The sequence below is a fragment of the Scatophagus argus genome, chromosome 8 (genome assembly GCF_020382885.2).
Source record: "Scatophagus argus isolate fScaArg1 chromosome 8, fScaArg1.pri, whole genome shotgun sequence".
NCBI classification, from domain to species: domain Eukaryota; kingdom Metazoa; phylum Chordata; class Actinopteri; family Scatophagidae; genus Scatophagus; species Scatophagus argus.
Window position 1 is genome coordinate 6,807,204 of NC_058500.1, and position 23,573 is coordinate 6,830,776.

Here is a 23,573-nt window from a genome sequence, read left to right on the forward strand (position 1 = left end):
AAGCAAGACTTGACTTGTAGTTGGTTGAGGTGATATTTATTTATTTGTACAAGTCTGGAACTAATGATAATTTTCATCCTTTTGATTTGTAAAATCCAACAGACCGAGAGCCCAAAGTGGCACCTTCACAGTACTTGTTTTATCAAATATCAGAATTATTAACATTAGTAATAATAATGGTAATTAAAGGAAAAAGCAGCAAAGCTGGAACCATGAAACGTTTTATCATGAAAAATGATTCTAATAGATTCTGCTGTACTTGTATAAACGGTTGGGTGGCTTAATTCATGACAGTTTTATTTTATTTTCTTTACAATTATTTGAAAGTAAATATAGTGAAATAAAAAGTATGCTGTTTCTTTCTGAGATGTAGTGGAGTAAAAGTAGAAGTGGCATGAAAAGAAAACACCCATGTAAAATACATGTACCTCAAGTTTGGACTTAAGTCCAGTGCTTGAGCAAGTGTACTTAGTTACATTCCACCACGGTATATGATGATGTATCTTACAGCAAAGTGGTTGGTCCTTCCCAGCTTTCTGACCGCACAGGACAATCAAAACATCCGGGTTATCTTTGCTTTTTTTGTCGATTAGTAAAACATGATCGCAGCAAGGCCAAATAACGTCTACAGCTGCATTATCTCCACGGCTCTGACAGGAAACGTAGTAGGAAGGAGAACTACGAGCATGGTAGTCATTGTCAGTGTCCAGCATATCAATTTCAGAGAGCAGGATTACAGTCTCCATTTGTCTTTCACAAGGAAACCTGTTGTTTTTCCTTGTTTAGTTGCAGTAATTCACATGCACGACAAGAACCAGGTTCCAGGTTTGAATTGCAATTTATGAAATCCAAAATCACTTGACTCCTTGCAAATTATTCCCTCACTTCTTCAAATGATGTTGATTTCTTGCTGGAGTGTATTAGCATTTCTTTTTTTTTTTTTTTGGTCACACAACATAATTTAGCAGCATCTGTGCAGGGATGCAACCGCTTTGAGTGCAGAACAATAACCAGTTTCTAGGGGGAACGTTCCAGTACAATTCAACAAATGAATTCATAAAGCAACAATTACTTTGACCGGCTGTTATTATCCTTTCAAACAGCAGCAATGTTGCGACAAAGGTAGCAATTAAGAAACGTTCTCCTTAAAGACTAGGCTGCATTTCTGAACAGCTCTAATTACTGCAGAGAATAAACCTGTTCTGTCTGCAGTGCTCCCTTTAAAGGTCTATGATGTTGTATCTGCCGTGGGGGTTAGAAAGGTTTCCACATTACAGTAATCATGTTAATGTCCTAACATAATCAGCATAATCAGGGCTCTCTTTAGTTTTTGTGCAACAAGGTTGAAGAAGCCATTCTATCAGTGACAAGGAATTAATGTTAAGACCATAAAGTAAACCTGCTTGATGGATACACTGTAAGAAAAATTTAAATTCATAGACAATAACCTATGGTACAGTGTGTGTTCTCAATTCTCTGCATTGTTCTCCAGCACTTTATTAATGTTCTACTGAAAGTCTGAGACAAGATGGGCACAACGACAAAAGAGAAAACGCTCCGAGCATCGTTGTTCATCTCTTTGAAGTGAGTGTGCTTAGTAATTCTCAGCTCTTAATGGCTTCTCTTGTCCTTAAGCATATGGACCACAGTTATTTTTTCCTCTTTTGTCACTTTCCACTGGCCACTGGAATCTCACCATCAGTCTCAGTGACTGCAGCAGATGGATCAACCATCCTGTGGCAGACACAAACAAACACAAACACGAAATGCTTGCCCAGTCAACCAGCACACCTGAATGAAATGCAGCTTTAGACAACTGTGTGTGTGTGTGCGTGTGTGTGTGTATCTCTCCTCGGCTTCAATATCTATCTAAGCACACAAGCCACGATCAAATACAAAAACAATACAGATGAAACGGTCCACTTTATTCCCATTTTGCACGACTTCCAGTTATTCTTTTCACTGAGGGAGCACCTGCAAGAGTAAGCAGTATGCTACCAGTGACTACCCTTTCCTCCTCAGGGCCTTTAGGCAAATAAATAATGTGGAAACACAGCCTGTCGCACCTTTAAGTAGATATTGTGATCTTACCTCTGCCCTCTTCTACCACAGGATGGGAGGACAAATTGAGCAAGTAGTGTTGGATAGCTGCAACACACAAGGTTAACTTTGTGTTGTCCGAAATGCTTTCAGGGACAAGTTGTGCAGTGGGGTGAGAGGTGTATTGTTTCACAGCTTTAGCAATTCATGCGAGATGTCGTGGAACCCGCAGTGGGCGATCTGACGATTTTAGAACCCCAGTCTACTTTTTGGGCTAAATATGAAGAGTAATATTCAATGACCTCTTACTTTTGTTTCCAAACTTCACATAATCTCATTGCCTTAATCATTTTTTTCATACATATATAATGTTGTGTAGAGTGTCAGTCGAGCCTGTTACTTTATTTGCTGCAGTTGAATCTGTGCCTCTTTTAAACTCTTAGTGTATCTACATCATGTGACATTACATTGCTGGGTTTAAGGGTTTAAACTTTAATATAATGTGATGCCTTTGGGGTATAATGCATTTTGGATCAAAGTTTCACCCAAACTCTCTCTCATACTGACTTAAACAAGCAACACTAAATTCATTCATTTGTATGTGGAAATACGTGTGCACACGGCTGTTTAAATATGTGTCTGTCTCTGAAGCAGCCTTGGCAGTTTTGGCAGTAGTTGCTTGATATGCAGTGAGTTCTTCAGAATGAACCTTGGTTGTTTAATCAACCCTGGTGGTGGTTCGATAAAGACTACCAGGAAGTCACATCATAAATGTTGGTGAGTTATCCATATGGTAACTGCGTCTTGTCCTTGTCCTCTTTTTTCAAAAATTCCACAATTTCCGTGCTTGGTTCAATGCCCAGAGGGTTTGGAAATGTGATTTAAATCATAGAACATACATTCAGCATCTGCTCCCTCTCCACAGAGACCACAAACCCTTTCTGAAACTTTAATGTTTCATCAGATCCTATCAGCCTTAGCATGTCCATGTGCTGGGAGAAACCACATGCACACAGGCATACTGCAGGGATAGAAGCTCTCTTAGAATTCTGCAGAAGCAGCACGAGCCTGCCATGGCGTGCTGTAACAGGGAACATTATTAGTATGGCTTTCTGATGATTAGCATACTCATATTTGACAATTGATATGAGAAGAACCGGGAGCTAATGTGCTCGTTGTGACATTTCCCTGTGGATCTGTCAGATGACCTCTCATAACCCCTGTAGCTTTTCTCATCTCCAAGAGTGCTGCTGGAATGAGGGTCAGGTCACTTCTTCCTTATCTGTCACAGAGACACAAGAGGATGAAAAATGGAAAACAAGAAGAGTATTCTCTGGATATTTGCAATATGTTCTTAGGGAACTCCGGTGCTGTTTTGCTAGATGACTTCCAAATGACTTATGTTAGAGGCATTGAAAAAAATTCAGCTTTCTGTGCACATAAACTCAACAGCCACAAAAAACATCATTTGATCAAGTTGCTCTTTCAGGTACTCTGACGTCTTGAAGTGAAAACAAAGAATGTATTTTTTTTTAGCTTTTCAGTGAGGCGAGAAGCATTGACCCAGAAAGTGAAATATCCACAACCCTTTGAAAGCATCATGTTCCGGTGACATCACAGTTTTCCGTAAAGGTGTCAAATCATGTGCTCCGAAGGCCAACAGGGTGCTGATTTCATTTACAAAGCTTTCAAGTGCCAGTGGTGAAATCCTAACCAAAAAACATACTAAAGTAAGATAAGTAATAAGATAAGTCCTTGTAAATGTTATGGCAGAAATGGTGACTTTAACTGATCTGTGGCTCTTCATAAAGAGAAGAGAAAATGACTGCAGGACCAATACGAAAGTGATTCAACCCCTGAGAGTAACATGAAGCTGGAGAAGTCCTACAAGTTAGACTGTGCATATATTTGTTGCTAATATTCATCCCATTAGAGATGAATTTGTGTTTCTCATTAAATGAATCAGAGCTATTACACCACTAATACTACTGCATAGGTTTAATGAATTAATTGCCAAAGGATGTGCTCACCTTATGAGCCAGTGAAGCAGCAGTGATGGATACAACAGACTTCGCTCATGTTGTTGAAATCACAAATGAGACGTTTGCAACACCAGACAGTGAGCAACTAGGAACATGTTTATGTGGTCTCGCAGCTATGCCGAAAGTGAGAAACGATGCAGTCGAACTTGTGACGCCTTTCCACCTCAAACCATGAGACTGATAGAAGTCTAATGATACATTTATCAGATCCGCACAAATGAAGGCTGCAGGTGTCAGGTTCCCATCATGCAGTTATGCATCGGTGCATGTGCAGAAAACATATTCATTAACCAATCACAGCATTTTAAAGGAAACAACCTTCTTGGGTTTGTATTCCTACATTTGAACTTTCTTCATAGAAATAGTTCTATAAGATGTTGTAGCGTGGGATTTGATGTGCAAGTGCTTTTTATGTTTGTATCCTATTATCCTCATTTCTACTTGCCATTCAAAGTATTTTTATTAGTATGCAGAAGCATTTATTGTTTTTTCCGGGCTTCTTGCTTATTTCAGGGTCTCCAGTTGTCATTATCGCAGGGGGCAGTGGTTCTTACCGCATATTGCTTGCTGACATACTTACACTTGGAAGGAGTTAGGATGTGTGCATCCATCTTGAAGAGATGTATGTGTGTAGACCTTTTTAAAATCTGGCCGGAATGCCACATGCAGAGATGTGGGCATTCAGATTTCAGTGTGTGTTGAATGCCTCTTGAATCAGAAAACACTCACAGTATTCAATGTATGTATCATCATGCTCTGCAACTGTCAGTGTATCCTGCTCGCTGTACATAACCATCAATATAAATCCTGCAGACCTTGCATTATGTACATGTAAATGTGTATATAGCATATAATGTGCGTAATCCATCCACCCCCGTGGATGTATATTATTATTCAGTATGTATTTCTTTGCACTTCATCTGTTACTTCATTGCAGTACTCGTACTGTTTGTAACATGCAGAACACTTATACAGACCTTTATGGTCTATACTTTGATGGTGTTTTATGGCTGATTCTGATTGCTCATTGCTCCTCAAAGGAAGGAGGAGGAGGATCGCCTACTCTGAGCTTCTGATGAAGCCTCGTTTGCCATCACGCACCAGCAATAATGGCAGGAACGTGCTTCTGGAAGCAAACAGGGTCACAGGGGAGACGTGCTTGTCCCCTTTATACTTATCCAGATTTTCAGTGCTCTTTCATTTCAGACCAGCCTACCAACATGATCACCTAATTGGGTTACTTGCTGCTCATGTTTTGAGGCGTCTTCAGAGAACCATACTTCCACACAAGGAAATAAAATAGTAAACTGAGGTCATAGTTTTGAGATGTGTGTGTGTGTGTGTTCACAGTGCAAGAGACATGCAAACCTCACTGAGATAAAACTTCTTGACTTTTCAGAGAGTTTTCCTAAATCATCTTTAAGCCAGAACTGCTCGCTATAAACTTTCATGCTAAAGAGCTCGCTGACATTTTCTGGGTGTTTGTGAACACAATCCCAAATGATTTGGTTAATTAGTTCCACCTCTCTCCTCATCTCTTCATCCTCTCAGTGAAACAGGCAGGTATAATAACTTGAAAACTCTGTGCCCTTCATGGCACATGATTTGACATGCTTGGATTACACTCTTTGTTATCCTGTTTCTAGTTGTGAGAATGTTCATGCGCTCAAACACCAAACTGTTCAAAGTAGTAGAAAGAGGAATCCCTGGGGAGCTTCACTGGAAGAGTCGGTAGCGCCGCTGCTTTGCATTTTGAACGTCACGCTATGCCTTCTCATGGCATGCAGCGTCTCAAAGTGTGCACTACTGAGGAGCTCTGTTGCTTTAATATTTGATATTTCCTATGGGGTCCACCGTGCGACGATCAAAGATGGAAACAACCTTGAAATGCCTCCCTCAATTTACGCATTGTGGGTATCAATGAGCAGAAGTAGGTTAAAATAAGGGGGGGGGGGGGGGGGGGTTGGTGGGGGTGGCGGCGGTCAAAAAAGGATTTAGACTTAGAGTGAGAAGTGTCAAAGGAAGTGGGAGAACAGAGTGAGTTGTGTCTAAGTAGTGGGAGGAGGATTCATGACCTCACACCCCCCCATACTGACAGCTGATTAAAGCTGTTAGGCCTTTATTTATCACTTTTTGAGTTCTATAATAAGAGAATCAGCTTTATTTGCCAAGTATGTGTGACCATACAAGGAATTTGACTCCGGATTTTTCTCTGTCCTGTGCACCATACAAAATACAAAAAAGCAATAATAATAATAAAAAGAAGAATAAAATATTTACAAGAAAAAAAAAATATATATATATATATACATGTAGTGCAAACAGTGGAATGAGGTAGTGCAAACAGTGTGATGGTTCACACAATGGCAGGTGGTTTATGGGGAGATCAGGGAGACAGCCTGGGGGAAGAAACTGTTTTTGTGTCTGGTGGTCTTGGCATACAGAGCTCTGTAACGCCTACCAGAGGGAAGCAGATCAAACAGTTTGTGTGCAGGGTGTGAGGGGTCTGCAGTGATGCTTCCTGCCCGTTTTTTGACCCTGGACTGGTATAAGTCCTGGATGGAGGGCAGGTCGGCCCCGATGATTTTTTCTGCAGACCTGATTGTCCGTTGCAGTCTGTTTCGTGGGACTTCCACTTGAGATCCCGGGCGATTGTAGTTCCCAGGAACTTAAAGGAGTCCACAGTAGACACTGTGTTGTTGAGAATGGTAAGAGGAGGTACGGTGGGTGGGTTCTTCCTAAAGTCCACTGTCATCTCCACAGTCTTGAGCGGGTTAAGCTCCAGGTTGTTCTGACCACACCAGAGGACCAGCTGGTCTACTTCGCGTCTGTAGGCAGCCTCATCACCATCCTTGATGAGGCCAACTACAGTTGTGTCGTCCGCAAACTTAAGTAGTTTTACGGACGGGTCCCCTGAGGAGCAGTCGTTAGTGTATAGGGAGAAGAGCAGCGGGGAAAGAACACACCCCTGGGGGGCGCCAGTACTGATGGTTCTGGTGCTGGAGGTGATGCTCCCCAGCCTCACCTGCTGCCTCCTGTCAGTGAGGAAGTTGTAGATCCACTGAGAGGTGGAGGTCGGCACTGTGAGCTGTGAGAGCTTCTGGCGGAGGATTTCTGGGATGATGGTGTTGAATGCAGAGCTGAAGTCCACAAACAGGATCCTGGCATATGTCCCTGGGGTGTCGAGGTGATGGAGGATGAAGTGCAGTCCCATGTTGACTGCGTCATCCACCGACCGGTTTGCCCGGTAGGCAAACTGCAGGGGGTCAAGCCGGGGGCCTGTGATGAACTTCAGGTGGTTCAGCACCAGCCTCTCAAAGGATTTCATGACCACAGACGTCAGGGCGACGGGTCTGTAGTCATTCAACCCCGTGATGGTGGGTTTTTTGGGGACTGGGATGATGGTGGAACGTTTGAAGCAGGAGGGTACTTCACACAGCTCCAGAGATCTGTTGAAGATCTGGGTGAAGATGGGTGCCAGCTGGTCAGCGCAGATTCTCAGGCAGGAGGGGGACACTCCGTCAGGTCCTGGAGCCTTCCTGGTCTTCTGCCTCTGGAAGAGCCGATGCACCTCCTCCACATTGACCTTCAGTGCTGGTAGGAGGTCTGAGTTGAGGGGGGAGGGTGAGGTGTCAGGTATGGCACAGAGGTTGAGTGTTGTGGATGGGGTGGGAGAAGGGTGTGAAAAACGGCAGTAGAAGCTGTTCAGCTCCTCTGCCAGTCCTTTGTTACCCACAGGGTGGGGGGATGGGCTCCTGTAGTTGGTGATGTCTCTCAGGCCTTTCCACACTGAAGTAGGGTCGTTGGCTGAAAACCTGTTTTCCAGCTTCTCAGAGTAGCACCTCTTTGCAGCTCTGATCTCCCTCGTCAGTGTGTTCCTGGCCTGCTTGTACAGGGCCCTGTCCCCACTTCTGTGGGCCTCCTCCTTAGCCTGGCGCAGCTTCCTGAGTTTATTGGTGAACCATGGTTTGTTGTTGTTGTATGTGCAGAAGGTTTTGGTCTGCACACATGAGTCCTCACAAAAACTGATGTAGGATGTCACAGTGTCGGTCAGTTCATCCAGGTCTGTGGCTGCAGCCTCGAAGACACTCCAGTCAGTGCAGTCAAAGCAGGCCTGTAACTCCAGCTATAAGAGGCTAGACAACATGTTGTGTTTTTGCTTTGGACCCAATTTAAAAAGCCTGTCTGTTCTCCTTCCTTATTAAAACAAAAACACACTTCACAGATGCTCTTTGCATTCTTACACTCTTAACTCAAGGGTCCAATTTGGGGATTCTTTTGCCTTTTATACATGAGGATTAATTTGCACATATTGACAGAGTTTGAGCTATGGTGTTTTCATCCATTGGGTTACTCAGACAAAGCTCAAATGAAGAGCTCCATGCGGCTGCAACATTTACTGCAAAAATAAATAAATAAATAAAATTAAATTAAAAAATATATGTATACAGTCCCTAACCTTGATAAATATTTTTTTGTAACTGTTGATGCACACTTTTTGCTTTTTGCACTCTTTTTCTGTTCTTGTGAGTTGCCATGGCAAGTAAATTTCCCCACAGCGGGATCAATAAAGTTCATCTTATCTTATCTTATCTTATCTTAAAATATTTAAGATATGATTTATTGGACTTAAAGTGAGCAGGGTCCTTTGGCCAACAAGTAATTTTGGAGTGACCTGCATAAAAGCCATAGGTTGTCTGACCCAGTGGCATCTTTGAAATCCCTTATTTAAACTTTAAATTCATAACAAGATTTATCAGATTTATCTGCTTAAGTGTTGAACTGAGTTCTCAAATTTATTTTCTCGTCCATTCAATCGTTTATGAGGGAATTCGGCAACCCAGGTGCTAGAAAATGTTGCCACTATACATTTCTGCAAACCATGGATGTTACTTTAGTGTGTTTCATAAGGTCACACCAACGTTTCAACAACAAGTGTCATATCATGTTGAGGTTTCATGAAAATTACACAAGTTCCTTGTTAGGAAGTGGATGGCTGGCCTTATTGGTGGCACCAAAAATGTATATTATGAAGTTTTTCTAATGCCTAAACCAACCAGACCTTAAGCACAGAGTTGTTACAACAAAGCTGAAACGTAAATGAATGTAAATTTTCAATATATCAAATGTAAAGTTTTAACCTATCCCTGGTTTGCAGAAACATACCGTGTGAACATTTATTCTGCCGATTGGGTTTCCGACACACTTTGCCTGCTTTATGAAGTCAGATGGTGAACAAGTGCAGACTGGCAAGACATTAAGTTGGGACTCTGGTTTAATTAACATTTAAACCCTTATATTGGATATTCATTCATACATCCAGGCAGTTAGCATGACTGAAAATTGAAAATGTAAGGAGGCAGACAGCTGGTCTGGGGTTTTCTGTCACCTCTTTTGTTCCGGTTTGCACCACGAGGGGAAAAAAACGCCTTCATAGCCTGATCTGACATGAGAAGAATCTAACCGACTATGTAAAATTGGCTTATTCACACTGTTTTCTAGCTTATTAAACCAATTTTATTTTCTTTGATCATATGAGTTGACGCTTGAATGAAAAATGTATAACTCTGAGGTTGCATTTAACCTTGTCTGTAGGCAGGATTTACATTGATCTGAAGACAGTCAGGTTCATACTGGCGTCGTGTTCAAAGTCTTAAGAGTAATGTAAAGCAAGATTGCCATTGGGAGTTATTACATGAAAGTGGCTCCATTTCGAATCACCATCGCACTTTCATAATGAGACGATTGCAATACTCTAGAACACAGAAATATATGAAAAGCACGTACCCAGTGAGACATTTTCCCTCAGAGCAGCTCCAGTCCTCTGAGTGCTGCCATACCTCTACATACTGTGGCCGTTGTTAAACCTTCCTTGAAAAAAGAAAGCCTCCAGCTGGCGAAGGAGGTGGGTTTCTGCTGCTCCGCACTTTGCACTCTAGACCATCTCATAAAGGTTTCATGGGGTTTTGTGTGTGTGGAGTTCATGGAAGCTGCTGGACTTCATCCTGGTGTTTGTGAAGTTTCTGCTGAATTTGTTTTGCAGTGTTAATGGTGACATTATGAGGGAAGACTGTTGAAACATCAATCCCAGTTGTTATTGTAAAAATTTCATGATTCCTGGCATTCATGGCAGCCCAAACAGGCGCAGCAGCACTTTTAACATTTGCCAACATCCTGTACTTTGTGCATTAAAATTGTCGTAATTAATGTTTTTTTCTCCACTGTTAAATTTGTTGTATGAGGGAAGTTTTCTTCCCCGTGCATCGTGTTACCCATCCAGCAGTTTCCAAATGACTGCCATTCTGTCCATGATGAATTTGTATGACTCATAATGTGGATTTTTTATATATATACTGCAACATAGGGATATTTTAATTATGTTATTCAGTTTTATAGGCTTCATAAACTTTATTGTTCATTCAGAGAGGTTTAACTCGAGGCACCTGCTCCTTTATGGTGATGCAGTTTTTCCATATATGTTGTTTTTATTCTGATCAGTGGAGGCTGTTGCTCTGGCCACAGCTATAGTTCAGTCAGACAACTCATGATTCAAATGTTGATCAAAACAGCGGAACATGTTTGCTGTTTAGGCTCCGACCTCATTACTCCCCACAGATATGTTTACATGAGATATTGGGGGGAGGGTTGAGAAAACATTTGAAGCCCCCAGCCGGAGCCTGCAGGTGGATGCTGGGGTGGAGGTGCGGCTGTGAAGTGCTGATACAGGGTGGCAGTGCGCTGAGGGGTGGAGGGGGGATAGGAGACTTCACAACCCGGTGGTGTTTTTGCAAAGCAACGGGGTTGACCCATCTTGCCATTAGCTAATGAACACTAAAATTAAAATTAAATGATGCTAAATCAAACACACAGTTAGCCTCCAAGCTGAAGCTAGCCTGCAGCCTGACAACTGTCTACAGTCGCTAACTAACCTGCTGAATACTATAAACACAGAAGTAACTATAAAATTAACACCAAAACAGACTGGTGAGATAGGCTGCCTCCAAAACGTCACCCGCCTCCAGCTCGGCCGTTGACAGAAGTCAGTTGGGTTTCAAGAGGGCCTGTAGAGGGCAGTCACCATGCACATTTATAACACAAAACGGAAAATTCAGATACTTTCCTCTAAAATGTCAAGATTTATACTTGAATCAATCAGTAATTTTCATTAAATTGACAGTCGTTGTTTTTCAGTGGAAATTGAAGTTCAGTTACTCTTTAAATAGACCGCCAAATTGGGAGGGTGTGTTTAAGTGACCAGTAGAGAGATTAAGGTGCACATAGCAGTGCAGCTTGAGTTGGCTTTGTGAATGCTGTTATTTATTTATTTATTTATTTATTTGGAAATTCAAACTACCATTGAACATGGGTTAAATTAAATAATTGATCTGTAATGATCTCTTCAAATTATAAAGTATATAAGCACAGCAGGCCATACCTTGTGCTCCAGCAGGGGGCACTCAAATGCACCGTCAGCAAAGCCCATTCTTGTTCTGTTCGCAAATACATGTAGAAAAATAAGGAGCCTTGTTGGACGGATGATCGCGACATTAAACAGCATGAGAAGTAATACAAGGAAGTAAAATCTTGGATGAATGGAAGACCTTTAAAATTAAGCCAACTGGATTATATTAATGTAATTTATTAACATGCAAATTACATGTTAATAAAATCCATTTAACCGCTCTACAAGTTTTTTCGCCATGTTTCTTAGATAATTTTTGTTAAAGTAGTATTTCTATTTTAAAACTGGCTTTTAAAACTTAATTTGACAGAATATGGCTGTGATTGAAGAAACAGTTTGTTTACTTTAAGTATTTCCTTCCAATTTTCATCTCATGTTTCTTTTGGCCTTCACTTTCTATTACAGTAAAAGTTCATTGCAATTCATTGCTGTATTCCCAAATCACTGTTAATGCCCTTAACAAGTGTTATCAAAGATGGTTGACTATTTGTAACAGTTTCACTCCAGTGTGAAATACACTGTATGGCTTTTCGTAAGAAGTGGAAAATGTGGATGTCCTGAGCTGCAACCCCCCAGACTCTTACTGTATTACATCAGAGCTGTGTTTGAGAAGTCATAAATTTGTGACCATGAAATGAGATAAAAAAAATTCAGAAAGGTTGAATGTGCTAATCTATGCGGTATTGACTTCACGCTCACTGAGGCTGAACCTTAATGCTGAAATGAGCGACAGCCACAGTGCTTTCAAACTCCTTTCTTGCTTACTTGTTTCCCAGTGAATAAATGAATCAAAAAATATCAGCCTCGATATAAATGAAGCAAACTGATAACAGGAGAATAAGAGAGCGAGGAAGACAGGCAGGGGATAGATCAGCTTCTCCTGTCTCTCGACTTTTAGCCAGCACGGCAAATAGCTGTGTCTCTGTGGCACCTCTGAAAAGCCAGACTCAATCCATTAAACTGGCAGTTGGATGAACTCTGTACAGCCCTCAGAGCTTCAAAGCAAAAGATATATCTTGATGCACCCTTGAGGAGCTGATCCCACTCCTGAAGTGGAGAGCTGCTGCTTAGCCAACAAGACCCTAAGTAAGCTCAAGATGCTCGGTGTCCCAAATACAGATAATACGAGAACCCAAGCCAGTAAATGCAGGAGATGATCAGGTTGATATAATTAGACTGTACAACAAGAAAGACTTAACAAAGTGCCACTCCACAGAGAAACTCTCACAATCAGTCCCACGGACAGACATAATCACTCTCGGCATTTGCAAAACGAGCATGAGAACAAGACAAAGCAACATAATGTTTTTTTTTAAGCTCAACATCAGCAATCTGCCTAAAACCGAACATGACATGATACCCCAAAGAGCCCTTTGTGGTTGACGGTTTCACTGCACTGCCATTTTTAATCACTGTAGACGGCTGGTATCGAGACGAGCGACAGACTAGCTTGAGCTCACATTGCCCTGTCACCGATCCCAGCCAACCAATCAGGATGACACGTGTCGCTGTGCTGTGCTGATATGTTTCCCCCAAAAAACCACAGCCTGACCGCCTACGGGAACACTGAACCTCTGTTACTTCTGCAGGCTCTTTACTGTAAAGGTCACTTAAGGCGCAAAATAGACAAGCACTTCACATCAACTCTTAAGTACCTCTTACACCTGTCATGTGGTGCTCCAGTTCTTTATCCAAATAAAAGTCCTGCGACTACTGTAGCACTTGTTTGCTGTATTCACTCTTGATCATTCGATCTCACATAAAGCTTTTGGGATTTAGAGAGCAGGCATTTACAGCCTCCTCCTTATAACCCCAGGTTCTCTTTCTTGGCACTTACTCAGAGACGAGGGCAGGGTCCCTTGTGTCAGCACAACCCCTGGCGACAAGACTCATTACATAACCTCTGGCAGAAGCTGAAATATGCAGCAAATCTACAATAGCAAAGAAGCAGATAATGCTGCATTGAATGATCGCCTTTGATATGCCAGGCATGACGCATAACATTCAGGAATTACAACACGCGGTGAGATATGGCTTAAAACTGCTCGAGATGTGACATAGTTACATCACTTCATGCTGCGTCCTGTCGGCTTTGACATCGTTTTTTCTTTTTTCTTTTTTTTTTGTCTCACTCGGATGTTTCAGTTAATGCTTAACGTCAACCTGCAAGTGAAAATCAGCCTTCTGGCTAAATTTGGCACATTTGCGTCACATCGATGTTAACCTTTAAATAGGCGAGAAGACAGAAATAATAAAGAAAATTACATCATTGCTTAAATTATTAGTCAAATAATCCAAATTAAGTGTTTACAGTAGGTTTTAAACATCTCTGATGACGGATTGTAAACCTTTATTTAAACATTCATTTAGTAGGACAGTTAAATGACCTTGTAATTAGATGAATAGGAGCAATGCTCCAAGCTAGCTCCGTATCTCATTAACAGTATAGAAGGTGAGAAAAGCAGTTGTGAGCATTTTCTCCAGTGGCAACTTTGAGCCTCACTTTGTATGTATGTCCAATGAAGTGCATCCTGTGACAGTTTTCGCCTCCAAATAACAGCTTTAATTGCTTTTCTATCCTGCCTACGTACATACAGCTATAGAGTGTATCCAGTTTTATGAGCTCTTTCCTTTGTGTTGTTATTAGTGGTTTTAGTGATGCTGCTGCTGCAGATACTGTCCTCTCCACATTAAATTCATCCTCTCTTGGTCCTTCGTCTGAATCTGATCAGTCACTGAGAATTAAAATAAAAAGAAAGCTTCCTGTTCTTGTCTTTTCTCTTAGTAAATGATGAGGTATACCTAAGATTCGGATATTGATAACTAGTGATTAGTCATTTGTCAATGAATTTTTGAATTTATGGATGCAATGATAATAATTATTTTCAGCATTGATTACTCCAGTATTTGTTTATTTATTTGATTATACCTTAACTTTGAATAATGAGGAAAATATGATAATTTAGAAAAAAAAAAACACAGTTTCAACACAAACAACAGTTTCAGAGTCCAAAGTACCATATTCATATTTTTTTTTGTTTGATCAACAGTTCATATCCTGGAGATGTATTTTATAATGAGGCTAAACAGATAAAAAATAAGCAAATTGCAAAGCAGCCTAGTGTTGCTGCCTGAAACAACACTGAGGTTATTATTTTGTTAATAAAATTGTTGCAGCTAGTAAAATTCATAACTTCAGAGTAAAATAAATCAATATTTCAACTGCAACTTTTATTGATTTCCTGGTGGTGAACAAGTCAAAATTATATTGAGAATCCTTGTACATTTTATATCCACATTTAGGCAGCGTATGCAACAGACATTTCAACTGAAACTGTTCCTATGAAAACAAACACTCAGTTGCTCCTATGCCACAAGCATAACACTCCCGAATCTTCAACTGAAGTGTCATCAGTCCAGATGCATCATGGGTACTGTAGGTACCAGCTTTTGAAGAAGGATGCTTGGAATAAAAATAAAAATGTCTCAAGCTCTGCTGCATTGATTTAGGTATATTTCTGTTTTACTGTCCCTCCTAAGTCTGGCAGTGTTCCAGTGTTGGAGATGAGTACTTTTATTTAAGTAATAATATCGGTGTTGTGACTTTATGCAAGATGCGTGACATGCAAAGACACTGATTCAGATACAGCACACGGACAACACTCAGAGCTTTAGGTTTGGATTTAACAATTAGCAGCCTTTTTATTTGAGAGCAGGATGAAAATATCAGCTCCTTGTTTGTTAATTAGCACAGTTCCCTTAGAGGACCAGGGCTATTAAATCAAGTTAATTATCAGCCAGTGCCCCATTAAGGAGAACAATGACAAAAGAACAAGGACTGGTCGCCAATCACCCACAGACAATGTTCGTTGTTTGTTTTTGTTTTTCCTTCAGCATCAAGCATGTACTTAAGCCCTGAACTCCTCATCTGCACAATGAAAAGCATTATTGTAACTTAAATCCATATCTTGAGTAAGGCTAGGTGAACTCTTACTAGGAAGGTTATACAAAAATAATTACATTTTATTTTTCAGAAACCAATTTCTTACCTATCGAGAGCCCTTTTTAGCCCTGCAACACTTGTTATAGTGCAGCCAACCACAGAGGCATCGGACTAATTCAAATACTTTAAAGCACTGAAATAAACAGATGTTTTTAATGGCACTGTGGACTAGCAGGTTCATAACAGTAATGTTACAAGGACAAGATGAGAAAAACATAACTGTGAGAATTTTCATTCAGATAGATCGTGACCTTTACATTGAATTTAAGGGTTTTACATGAAAAACATCCTCAGATATAAACTCTTTGGCTCCATTTTAGTTCTAATTTATCATCAAACGGTGTTGGCAAGTTATGCATAAGGTTCTCTCGGGGTTCACTCTGCGGCTGTTATCTTTCAAAGAACAGTAAGTGTTATTACCCCTGCAGATGAGACAAAAAAAAAAAAAAAAAAAAGATGACCCAAATCTGGGAAATACCTTTAACAGTGTCGAACAAAGCCAGGAAAGGACAGGGGAGGAAGGGGAACTGTGCCATCCCTTCCTCTCTTCAACCAGGAACTCACAGAGGAAGTGTCAGTCTGTCAGAGGCTGCATGTAATCTCCCACATTGAGATGCATGGGACGATCATGATGCCCTGTCAACGGTAGTCTGTGTTCTTGATTAAGGCTTTTCATCCTCCATTGGGCTTTGCGGTGGGCCGCCCGCACTTTGTCTTGTGACATGCGTAATTTCCTCCTCACAGTCTCCCCATCTTGATAGTGAGCTAATAGAAACTCTCTCCAGATCCGCTCCTAATGAAGACAGATCTTCCGATGGCCAAGCAGTCTCGTTTATATTAACAGTCTATCAACTTCTTTTAAGTAGATTAGGCATGTTCCATGTGACAAGCAAAGGGATTTTACAGCGATTTATTTTTGCTTAAGCCATATGTTTGCGCTGCTGAAAGTACCTTTGATCTCGAGACAATGAGGAGATGAGAGGACTGTCAGTGGAGAAAATATTTCCTGTGGGCTGTCTGGCTAAGCAGATTGGTCTGGGGTGGCTGGGTGGCTCAGTGAAAATGTACTGGCTTCAGCTGCTGATTATTTCATTGTCGATAGATCTGTTATTTTCTTACCTCATCTATATTAGAAAATTACAGTTTCCTACAGCTGAAAGTCACATGTTGAAGTAGATACACAGTTTATAATTTACAAAACAAGAAAAGAGGCAAATTTTCATATTTTAGAAACTTGAACCAGCAAATGTCGCACATTTTTCTTGGACAGCAACAGAAATTATTCGTCATTAATCAAAATAGTTGCTGGATAATTTTTGCGTTTATCATTTCAGCTCCAGTGAATGCACATAAAGGTAATAGTACCTTTGAACTGCTACACTATATGGATGAAAGTATCGGGCCACCTGACCATTACACCAACAGGGACCTTAATGACATTGCATTCTAATTGTTTTTTTCTTTAATTGTGCAGCACACCAAGTCTCAGACTGATTAAAATGAAACCAAGTGAAAGTACAGCATAGCTGAATTTTGTATTTATCTTGGTTTGGAAAGATGCGTAATTATAGTCATGATCTGAATGTTAAGTAGCATCCATTAATTTCAAATAATTTGTTGTTGCACAAAATATAAAAGGAAAATCCCACACGGGTTCTAAGCTCGCCATGTCGTCCTTTGAGGTTGTATGTTTTCATTATCCTCAACCAGACTGACATTAGCCTCTAATGATCCTGTGCATCCCACTCAATAAGCTCCAGGGAACAGGCAACCCTCTCTCCTCTTTGGTTGATGGAGTTTGTTAAACAATATCATCATTAATAATTCAGCTCAACCCTCTAAAAGATAAATATTTGGATATAATGATTGCAGTACGTCCTCAGTGGTAATTTTTTTAAACCATCTGTTGTTCTGATGGTACGCCTGTATGTCCATGAAAGCCTCGTGCAGACCAGTAATGTGCTGTTATGTAACAAACTGGAACACATGATGTCAATACTGCAAGTGGTTGTTTGTTTCACAAAGATTAATGTTATCATTACCAGAAAAATAAATTCAAGCACTCAAAATAATGCTTAAAGAGTAAAAAGGTTTTTTTTAGGTTTTTGTTCAGGCTGTGAGCAGTTATTTGCATTACCAACTAATCTGCCAATTATTTTCTTGATTTATCTCTTAATTTTCAAACAAACAGGTCATCACAATTTGTCAGAGCTGGAAGCGATGTCTTCGAAGTGCTTGTCGTCCATCACCAACCCAAAGAATATTCTATCAAAAAATGATGGAAAATGTGAAAAGCAAGCAATCCACATATTTGCGAGACTAGAAGAGAGAGCATTTCGAATTTTTCCTTGAAAAATGACTGGAAACTTGGAATTATGAAAATAGTCGATTCATTTTCTGGGGATCAACTACAAAGAAAACAACTAAGGATCATTTCATGTTTACTTTTTAATGCTGGGCGAATCCAGCAACTGCAAAAATAATCAAAACATCTGAAATGTAAATGAATATTGAATACTTACTAAAACACAAGGCCACTATCTGCCCCGACCAGGGCTTTAAATCTTCCTTTGATGGCTGTCAGAATGTGCTGAACTGTGTGCAGAGGGATATACTGGACTGCTCTTAAAAAAGGAAAGCCTTCCAGCTCTTTGTCATAAATGTTCAGCGATCTGTGATTGGGGAGGATACTGAAAGTGTTTGACTTCACTCAGGCGTTCATGAAAACACACTTTATGCAGTACCTGTTAGTTGCTCTCACTATCTTAAAATACTGGAAGATTGCAAAGTAAACATTATGCTGTGTGGTCTCATTGTCCCAGCACCACAATTGACAGAACAGTTGAGTTTGATGAAATTCACACTTCATTATTTATTTAGACGTATGCCACTGTATTTAAGCACTGATAGGATTTATTCAGTTTGTCTTTCAACCTATTTAAAATGTTATCACATGTGTATGAGTAACATGATATCTCTTAATATCCTGCTTCATATCATCAGTATTAATATATCACGATACCCCTAGTTTGTTTTCGTTTTAACCGGTAATTAGAGCTGTCAAATAAATCTAATGTTGTGAAAAGTACAGGTAATGTACAAGTACCTCAAAATTCTATTGAAGTACAGTACTTCAGAAAAATTAAACCTAAAGTACATAAATTAAAGTTGTTGTCATATCAGCCATATATGGAAATTTAGCTTCAATAAAATAACTTAATATTTATTGAATTCTATATTGGGGCCTTGCAAACACTTTGTTGTTACACTGGAAGATCCAGCTACCTGGAAAGTACCTGGATCATGCAGTAATTTATTTTGTGCCCTGTGGGTAAATACAGTAAGCTAAATTCCAATAAACATCTGAGATGTGCCATTACATGCAGCCCCACCACTCTGTTGCTGGAGATTATTCCAGAATTCAGCCCTGTGGCCATTTATGTTGAAGTGCAACTTTAGATGAAGTGTGTTATGTGTCACACTTGGTGGATAGGAAACCCTGGAAACACATTAACATCAAAGAAAACTAAGCAATATGCATACAAACTCACCAGCCACTGATTCTACTTTAATTTGTACAGGGAAGGCCACCACACAAGGTGGAAAATTACACAGGAAGTAATCTTAAACTCCATGGAAAATAACCTATAAAATGGAAAAACCATGATATGACTTCCTGATGAAGTTCCAGCAACGGCTTCCCTGCTCTTTGTAATTGAAACAATGCTGCAAGATGCCAGAAGTCAAGAAGACACATAATGCATAACAGCGCGATGAATGTATGAGGTTTAATAGATCGTGAAAATGGCAGTCTGATGACAGAGATGGAGCATTTCATTAGAAAGCCGGAATCGAGCCTGTACGGGTGGCTGCTGTTGCACTCTAATACACAGTGATGAAAGACTGGCTGTTAGAGTGCCCACACAGTACACCTGGAAGGATGGCCTTTTGTTCAACCCTTAATTAGAGGTTCTGTGAGCCGATGCTATTTTGGATGCGGCATTAAGTCGGTAAAATAGCTGGACTTGTTAAGCCCCTAGTCTAAAGAATCTCTCATGGAATCTTTTATTCTCTCATATATTATTAGTATGGAGAAATGTGCAGATCATTAAAGTAACCATTCATCCAAATGGCTAATTGTCACAGTTCAGGTACAGGGCAACTGAGTAGGGACCCAGATGCAGACATGATGGAAGAGGAGATTGAATTAAATGCACGGCACCAGAATCGATGGATGGAAAAAAGGGCTAACGGGAGCAGGGTAACAAATCTGACAAAGTGAATGCAGGAAGTCAGTTCGTCGGTCTAAAACACAGACTGCAGTAAAAGGGACATTTCTGACATCCCCCTGTGTGTGTGTGTGTGTGTGTGTGTGAGTGCAGGAGGGTGTGATGGTGGCAAAGAGTGTGGATTGTGGGGGCTTGTTTGTTGCTTGTGGGGAACAGAATTAATTCTTTTGCATGGATTTCGGTGCTCTTGACCAAGAGCAAGCTGCCTTGACAGTGTTTACCTTTGAGGGAGCCGAGAGCCAAAGAGTGTTGCAGCAACTTTTAATTAACTTCCACTATCACGTTATAAACTACTTCACAAAAGAGGAGTGGCTGCCAGTTATGAGTCAGGAGTTGATGGTGCAAATATTACTTTTGGATGAACTGTGTGTGCTTTTTGTCCCATTGGTGACCAAGCAAACTGGTAAACTATATATATATGTATATATATGTAAAACCATATATGCCACGTTCTACCTAAAAAGACCACAGCAGCTGAGTATTTGAACACTAATTCCAGAGCTGATGCCAATTCAAATATTTGTCTTTCATCTGGCGTTTTTAATAAAGCAGCCATATATTCTTATCCTTAAAGCCGACAGCATGTTGGTGGTACAAGTAGAACTAAATGTAGTGGAACATCCCAATATATCAAATACACTCCATGCCATGTACTAATATTTCTCTACATGGATAAGACATCCAGAGAAGAACAGCCCGAGGCATTCTAGCAGTGTCGCTGTGTGTGTGCGTGTGTGTGCGTTTGTTTACTTCATGCCACCAAGTTATGAAACAGCCAAGGTCCAGAATAGTGTTTGTATTGACTGAGGAAAGTCAACAGAGCCCCCATTATAGCCGCGCTGTAAACAAAGACAGCACACAGTGTGTAAGGGAGACAGGGACTCCGAGGTATCTCAAGTCGTGAAACAAATACGGTTCACAACAGCTCATTGAAGATGCTGTCCACGTCTGTGTGTTCACACGCAGACGTGGACAGCAACACAGTGGAAACCCGCAGAAAATACAACAAGGCAATAGTTTTTTTTTTTATTTAACCATGTACAATTATTTTTTCTTTACATTTACAAATGACTTTAGCTCTTCATTTTCTACACTAGTTTAGAAAATAAATATCCAGGAGATTCGAATACTCATTCATTTAAATGTAATCAAGAATGTTCTGTTTATTGAAAAGAGTGTAATACAGGCAAATGGTGGACATGTCTCTGTCATGACGTTTTGCATCATTTCCAACAATGCATTGATGTTGCAATTCAATTCTGGTTCCGTTTTTATCAAGAGAATAAGGAGAAGTTTTTAATGTCTACAAAGTCATACTGAGCATGCGCTGTCAACATATTAATCAGGTACTCCTATAATAAATAAATTAATAATATCTGCCTGTGAAAGCTAAGGCATGAGAAATGTTTTTCTGACTATGTTTATGCAACTCAAAGTAAATGGTTAAAGGAAAGCTCTGACATGGTGGTTAGCTGGCTAGGGCCACTAGCTTCATAGTTATCTTACAGACATGTGAGAAGCATCATTCTTCAGTGATCTTCAGTCATGAGCTCCTGGCAAGAAAGCAAACACTATATGGACAAAAGCATTGGGACACACCTTTTTACTATTGAATTCAGGTGTGGTATGGAGCTGTTTTTCAGAGGCTGGACTCGGTCCCTGACTTCCACTGAAGGGAAATCTTAATGCTTCAGCATACCAAGACATTTTGGACAATGCTATGCTTCCAACCTTGTGGCAACAGTTTGTTGAAGGCCCTTTTCTATTCCAGCATGACTGTGTCCCAGTGCACAAAGCAAAGCTCCATAAAGACATGATTGGATGAGTTTGGTATGGAAGAACTTGACTGGCCCACACAGATCCCCGACCTCAACCTCATCCAACACCTTTGTTGATTGTGAGCCAGGCCTTTTGGTCCAACATCAGTGCCTGACCTCACAAATGCTCTTCTGCATGAATGGGCAAAAATACCCACAGAAACTCTCCAAAATCCAAAATGACTCTTCTCTTCCCAGAAGAGCGGGAGCTGTTATAGCTGCAAAGGGGGGACCAACTCTATTCTGTCCCAATACTTTTGTCTATATACAGTATATATGCTTCATTTACTATGCTTCAGAGTTTTTTTCTTTTTTTCAGGAGACAGTGGCCGTTGCTTGGGCAGACTGGCTCTGTGTGTCTGCATGTTTGCAATATGAGTAACCGTTTTTAATTCCCCACTTACAGGTGTCAGACATGAAAGCTGGGAGTGGTAGACATGGTATCCCATTTTGCAGCCTCTGCATTAGTAATCAGGTCTTGGTGTAAATACAGACATCTCATTACCGGTGTGCTGAAGTGTGGTACTGAGCAAGGGCAAGGGCAATGACAAGGATTCTCTGAGTAATGGGCTCTAACAGATCAGCAAACCATTAAGTGGGGCTGTGGTGCACAGTAGTAACCCTGCAGGCCCATTATAAAGCAAAACACAACCACGTGAGACAAGTAAAGCCTCTAATGGAAGTTTCCCTTTACAATTTAATGTTGTTAAATACAACTTGGTTGACATTTCTAGGAGCGCAACATTATTGCATTCATCAGTATTTACAATGAGTGCAGGATATGTTGAATAAAACATCATTGTGCTTTTTTTTTATTGTTTTTGTTTGCATTTTTAATTGATAGTATGTCTTACTGTGATTGAGCTAATCTGTGCCAGCCAATCAGCGCTGACCCGAGATAACTCACACACACTCCTGCAAAGTCAATATGTTAATGCATTTTCCTGACAAAGAATGACATTATGCTTCCTCATATTTGTTCTAAGCTTCCTCTCATGCTCTGTTCATATTCGATTGTGGACTCGAGCAAAACAAGGAGAGCATGGGACTGCAATTAATCATGTCCAGTGTCTGCCAACAGTGATACCTTTATTGGTCTTGTGTAGGTTATAGGATAAACCCTTTTTGCATCCATCTTTCTTTAAGGCACTGGCAGGCTAATGAGAAAATTGGATCTGAATGGTGAATCTATAAGCATTCACTGAGGAGAAGAACAGGAGCAAAATGCGATAACTGTGTTGGTTCACAGGGTTTTTACAGGATTTGCATTGTTTTTACAACCTGTCACATCATAATCACTGACCAAATGTAGATTATATTTTTTAAATGTATGACTGACTTTATGTTAAATTACAATTAAACTCAAACTCATTCATTCAGTCAAACTGCACATATAATTGAATATTTCCATGTGGCCCTTTCTTTGAAGCTAGCCGCTGTGGCACACAAATTGTAATCAGGGCCAGAGTAGCGCACAGAGAGTTGGGTGGCTGTTGACTGCAGGATTTAGGAACTCAGCTTTGCCTTCCCACTGCTGCTGGCAAGAGATTTCTGCCAGGCGCTGGTGTGCAGAACAAGAACTAATCTGGAGTGGTCTGTTGCAGCTAAAAGAGACTGGCCCTGAAGTCATACATTATGGGAAAAGTGGGGATAATTTTTTCCAGTCATTGCAACAATTTTATGCTGTAGAACCGTACATTTCTGCTCAATACCAGATATTTCCGTCATTGCAAATCCACATTGTCAAACACACTACAATGAAAACTGTCCTTTTCAAATAAGCAGTGAAGTTGTCTTTATGAAAATCCAAATAATTTAAGTTTACAAAGTCACATACAGACTGTGATATAATAGCTTTAATACTGTTTTGACTAGCTCTGAAGTTTGATTGCACAAAGATTTTATTTTCAGGGTGTTTTG

The 23,573-nt window shown here is 40.4% G+C and overlaps 1 protein-coding gene across 1 annotated transcript in view; it reads right to left on the bottom strand.

Annotated features, from left to right (window-relative positions):
* grm4 (glutamate receptor, metabotropic 4) overlaps positions 1-23,573 on the bottom strand; it is a 158,501-nt gene that overhangs the window by 129,213 nt on the left and 5,715 nt on the right. The gene's annotated exons all lie outside the window — the stretch shown is intronic.